Here is a 6392-nt window from a genome sequence, read left to right on the forward strand (position 1 = left end):
CAATATAACATGTGCTGACAAAAGCAAAGTAACGCAAGAGACAGCGATGAGCCGTTGACATAAAGAGGAGAGTTGAAGAATGTTAGTGTAATGGAGAATGTTATAAAGACTGAAATGCAGAGCTTATGCCCAAGGCTGTTACCTTGCCAGTTCTGTCCCAGCTTATTATGATAAATCCTTTGTGGTGGTATGTGCGTAGGGTCTGATTCGAGCTTCAGAAACAACAGCAAAAAGACTCTAAATCTACAAGAGCAAGGAAATTCTGAGTTCTGCGGCTTCTACCCATTGGGTACAGACTTTGCAGAACATTCACTCTTCTCTGTCAACCCTTCTCAGAATTCTAGCCATAATCCCCTGCATGGATCTGCATAAAATAAAGTCCTATAAGGGCAATGTACAAAACATACCTACTTACATACAGCCTGCTCCAGTGCCCCTTGAAGCCAATGAGATCCTTTGCATTGCCTCCAATGGGCTCTGGATCATGCCCATGGAGGAAGGACACTTACTGATGGTGACAGTGAAAACTTTGCAGCCCAAAACCCTCATGAGAGGTCTGGGTGATACCATGGCATGAGGAAACCAAGTTATAGTATATGAGTAACAGGAAATTTCTCACTGATTTTCAAAAATTCACATGCACCATCACCTGTGTAAATTTATGTGCACAGCAGCGAACCTAGTCCTCATATGCATGTCAAATAGAGTGACCAGACATTCCAATGTTATTGGGACCATCCCGATATTAGGGGATGTTATTGTCTTATATATGCAATGATACCCTGCCCCTCCATCCCCCCAGAAAAAAAGTGTCCCGCTTTTTCACACTTGCTATCTGGTCACCCTATGTCAAATCAGATACTACTGGGTGCAAATGGACAGTTAGACACACAAATGCCCTTTTGTGCACACAGATGCCTGATCTGTGTAACAAATGAAATAATTACACACCCAAATTAGCCGCTCCATTGCACATGGATTTTTCTTTTTGCAATTGAATGGAAGGTTGTTCTTGAAACTCAGGCTCTAAATTTCATGGGTGAGCTTTACAACCTTCATTTTGGAGGCTTTTGTTCAGACAGGCACCTGAAATTTGGTTTGGAACTTGCTTCTTTCTTTGAAACTTACGGGACCTGAAATTTGTGTGAACTTACCACAAACTATGGAGATACAGACTCATTAAAAAGGTTACAGGCCATGTAAGTGGAGTGTATGAACCTAATACCCCAATACAGAGTTAGGGGCACTCTTCTTCAGTGGGGCCTTCTTTTGTATAAGATGCAAAACAGAATATTTGTACCCAGGGGATCATTAAAGCAGCCACTGGCTCAGTTAGCAAGAGTAAGGATGACAGCCAGTATGTCCTTGCCAAAGTCCACTGAATACATTCTGCTTACTTACGCTTCTCATCTAGGTTCCATTGGTTAGGGGTTCTCAACATTCACCATGTTGTGGACCACATCTTAATAGAGAGATTGTCTTATGGAGATGTCGTTTCCCATTCATGATGAAGTGGACCATCTCCCTTCCCATTGTCTATCAAAGAACATCCCTGTGGCAACCAATGCAGTTGCACAAACGAAAAAAGGACATTAGGAAAGCATATAATCTATAAAATTGCATTCAATACAGTTAATCAGCTGGAAACAAATAGGAGGGGCGAGAGTATCATGTGACCAGCCAACTTTCTGCAGATCACCAGCAAGTGCACTGTATATCAACAGAAGCCGATGGGCCACAGTTTGGCAACCATCAAGACACAGTTTTCTTTCCACTATCTAGTCTAAAATGTTGTGATGTGTGTAGTGCTATGCGCTGTTAGAACATCTGTTGTCATCAACCAAGAGATACCTGTATTTCTTTGTTGGCGCCAAATTTGGCATAATAAGAAACCACCTCACCCATAACTACATGCAGCTTGTTAGAGAGAGAGAGAGCTGGTAATGTGTTTTGGGATGAAAGACAATATATAGAAATAATAAGGTGTTCATAGAAGTTAGAGATAGCCTGGTTGATTGAATATGTCTTTTCTATCTCCCTTCCATGGTGTCATCCAGAATTGTCCTCTATAGTCCATTTTGTCCAGTCATCTTTTAAATATCCCCAGAAATGAATCAGTTACTATCTCATTTGGGAGACTCCAGAACTTAACACTGTAGAGCTCGCTGTCTGGAAGTTTTCCCTAATATTTGGCCTAAATCTTCCTTTGCTTAATTTTACCCCACTTGCCTTTCTGGTCACTTAGCCCCTACACAAAGGTATTATGTCCGGCACTCTTCATGTGGACAAGCTCCAGTCTTTTTAATGTTTCCTCAAAGGGCCTAATAGTAATGATTATAATAATAAAATAATAATAATACATATTAATGATAATAAATAAATAATAATAGACTCTACTTTTATGTTTGTTAATTTTTGCCTTTCATGTAATTTTTCTTAATGTGTGTGTTACTGAAGAGAGGGAGAGAGAGAGAGAAGCATAAATTCCCCCAGCTTTAATGCACATGAACAAATTTAACCTCAAATTACTTAATAAACCTAGTTCTCATATTTTCTGCCCGAGATTGTGCTGGAAGTTCCTTGCAATTCAGGTTAAGAGCTAAATTTGGAGAAGGAGTGCCCACGGCAAACTCTAAACTCTTGGCTCTGCTGAACTACACCGATATTTTTGTTTGTTATCTCGTCTATCTCTGCATGAAATTAACAGATTTTTCCTCTTCACTTCACTTTGACCTGATTCAAGCAAACAGAAACAGCTCTAGACATAGGAGGAAAAATATGATGCTCTAGTCTTTAAAACAACCCTCTTCTCTTTCAAAATAACTTATGTTAACATACCCAGTCCATGGATAGCCAATGTAAATGACTGACGGTTCTCTATTGGGTACTGTGGAATTAGGTTGCTAACACTAACATAGCTATTTATATCACCACGGAGTGAGTCTATAATGGAATAATTAGCAGCGGTCTTTCTGTGTTGGAGTGAGTTATGAAGCTGTAAAGGCATTTTGTAAATAGCCACACGAACACCAATGCCTCAAGGTATCGTTTAACCCCAGACATTGATCGTTGAACCTTTTGTTCTGGAATTGCCTGGGGACATATTCTGTTTGCATTGCTCTTATTAATGGGGTCACGCATTTGAAGGTGTGTTGATCTAGAGTAGTTGTTTATTAATGCTTGTGGGGCTTGCTCTCAATAGAGGTAATTCAGATTTGTGAGCAAGCTTTGCTTTTGAGGGTGGGGTCAGAAATGTTCACAGATTCACAGAGTTTAAGGCCAGAAGGGACCATTAGATCAACTCCTCTGACCTCCTGTATATCACGGGTCCCTAAGGTCCACCCAGGTACCCCTGTCTTGAGCCCAATAACTGGTGTTTGTCTGAATCATATCTTCCAGAAAGGCATCCAGTCTTGCTCTGAAGACATCAAGAAATGGAGAATCCTTGGGAGTTTGTCGCGGTGATTAAACATTGGCTTCCAGCACACAGCTAATCCTCCAGCCGGGTGGCTTGTTTAGTTGCAAATACTTTCTTTGTATCATCCGAAAATTTTATCAGCAGTGATTTTATGTTTACTTCCAGATCATTAACGGCAGCCTATAAAGCCTATCGGAAGATTGACTGGCCTCAGTGGGAAAATAGGGATGGGCCAGACATTGAGAAAGAAAGAACAACAAATACTGTCCCAGCTTTGGCCTGTACATTTTTAAATTTTCATTTCCCCAATTCTGGTGCAGAGCCATTTCACATGGGATGAGTCTGAAAAGCTGGAGGGCTGTTCTAATTTAACACCAGGTGATAATGGCCCCAAGGTTCTGAAATGGTCGCTGGTGGACAATGTAGCATCCTGACCATGCTTCCTATGCTGTGGTACCTCAATGGCTAGAATTCACATCGTATTCCAGGCACCGGCCCTGTATGTTTTGGGCGTGGGAGGGGGGATTCTTGGCTTTTTCTAGGCTTCATAAGGCAGTCCCTCCAAGATAAAAAGTTGTAGGACCCAGTCCTGTGAGGTACCCAGCAGTATTTTGCCCAATTACTTCCAGATCAATACAAATACGTTGTGATGGAACAGCTTGTTAAGATCTAAAGATCTTAAAAGGGTAAAAGCCAAACATCTATTTTTAAAAGTACATTCTCCACATTGGGAGGTTCTAGGAATTCCTCTGGTGGCCTGTGCGAACATGAAGATTAAAATGCTGCATCTCACATTAACCTATGGACTGCACACAGTTATTCTGTTGAATCAAATTTCTTATATGTCCATTAATGTCTTGCTGCCTATATATACAGCTTAGCTGTCAAGCCTAAAAAGCGGGTCATTTATTAGCACACAGTTTCTGAACAATATGTAAAAATATCCAATCAAAAGAATTTTCCTGCTAAATTTGTTCTCCTTTGGTCTGATATATCTATTGTGGTGTCGTACCCAAAGTACCTGTTCACTTTACACTGTTTCATTTAGAACAAACAGATTCTCAGAATTGAATTGGCATTTATGGTTACATGCTCTCATTATGACACGCAGGGCCAAACCTTCTTTGCGTCACACATGCGCGTGGCATGGGTTTCATTGGGACTACTCATGTGAGTAAGGTAAGGAGGACTGCTTAGCTGGAACCAACCGGTGATTGGATAGGCTGAAAGACAAGCTATATACATAGTTTGTGGGTCCAGGAATTGAACTTTGTATTTGTTAGCAAGAGGCAGATATTGTAGTAGCATGAATTATGGGACTGGAAGGGACCTCGAGAGGTCATCTAGTTCAGTCCCCTGCACTCACGGCAGGTCAAAGTATTATCTAGACCAGGCTGACAGCAGCTTGTCTAATCTCCTCTTAAAAATCTCCAATGACAGAGATTCCACAACCTTCCTAACCAATTTATTCCAGTGCTTAACCACCTTGACAGTTATGAAGATTTTTCCCAATGTCAAAACTAAACCTCCCTTGCTGCAATTTAAGCCCATGGCTTCTTGTCCTATCCTCAGAGTTTAAGGAGAACAATTTTTCTCCCTCCTCCTTGTAACAGCCTTTTACGTACTTGAAAACTGTTATGTCCCCTCTGTCTTCTCTTTTCCAGACTAAACAAACCCGTTTTTTTCAATCTTCCCTGAGAGGTCATGTTTTTGAGACTGTTAATCATTTTTGTTGCTATGCTCTGGACTTTCTCCAATTTGTCCACATCATTCCTGAAATGTGGCGCCCAGAACTGGACACAATACTCCAGTTGAGGCCTAATCAACACGTAGTAGAGTAGAAGAATTACTTCTCATGTCTTGCTTACAACACTCCTGCTAATACATCCCAGAATGACATTTGCTTTTTTTGCAACAGTGTTACTTTGTTGACTCATATTTAGCTTGTGATCCACTGTGACCCCAAAAACCCTTTCTGCAGTACTCCTACCTAGGCAGTCATTTCCCATTTTGTATGTGTGCAACTGATTGTTCCTTCCTAAGTGGAGTTCTTTGCACTTGTCCTTGCTAAATTTCATCCTATTTACTTATGACCATTTCTCAAAATGCTCATACAGCTACAAAGTTTTTCCTGTATCAGGGAACATTTCTCATTAGATTTTTTTAGTTACCCTTCCCTAAATTAACTCAAAGCATTTCACTTTCCCTCTCTAGTCTGCGTGCATGTGTTTGAATGACATTTTCTTTTCCTCAATCCCCTTTTACTTTGGGTAGCTACTGAATCTATTTCCCTCTCCCTTATCTGAACCAAATAGCTGGGAAGACAAACCCCTTTTTGAAAGCTCTCCCCAGCTGAGGCTGTTTGCTAAACAGGAGAGTATTTGCAGCTAAACAAGCCACCAGGCTGGAGGATTAGCTGTGTGTGTGCTGGAAGCCTGCTCAAGGAGTGAAGTCCAGGTGCTGTGTTTGATTGCCAACCTCAGGTGAGCTGTAGGAGTCTTGCTTTCCTGATGATAGCAATATTCTGAGGAATGCAGTTCAGGTGTCCAGTAACTGGGTTGGATTTAAGAAGCAGGACATGCTGGGTGTTGAGGACCATACTTAAAAAGCCTCACCTAAGCTGGGAGCTAGTCGCTTAAACCCAAAGTAACTCTGTAGGAATACTGATTGCTTTTTAGCCTAGTGTATTTTAGGTATAAATGTATTTGCTTTGTCTGAGGAGATTAGTGATTAAAAAGTCCCTGTGTCAGTTTTATCTGTGAAACACAAATAATTCCTTTGTTGTCATTAGCCCTATTTGGTAGTGAATATAGACTTTCTTACCTTTCTCTAGATCTCCTAACTGTATATGCTTAGCTCCTGAAAGCAATGCTTGTTAAATGCAATGGCTAGCTCTGACTCTCATTAGTCAGCAGCTAGTGAGAGGAGTAGTCCTATGACCTTCAAAGACAGAGCCCAGTTCTGCCCTGGGATG

This window comes from Lepidochelys kempii, chromosome 11 (assembly GCF_965140285.1).
Source record: "Lepidochelys kempii isolate rLepKem1 chromosome 11, rLepKem1.hap1, whole genome shotgun sequence".
Lineage (NCBI taxonomy): Eukaryota > Metazoa > Chordata > Testudines > Cheloniidae > Lepidochelys > Lepidochelys kempii.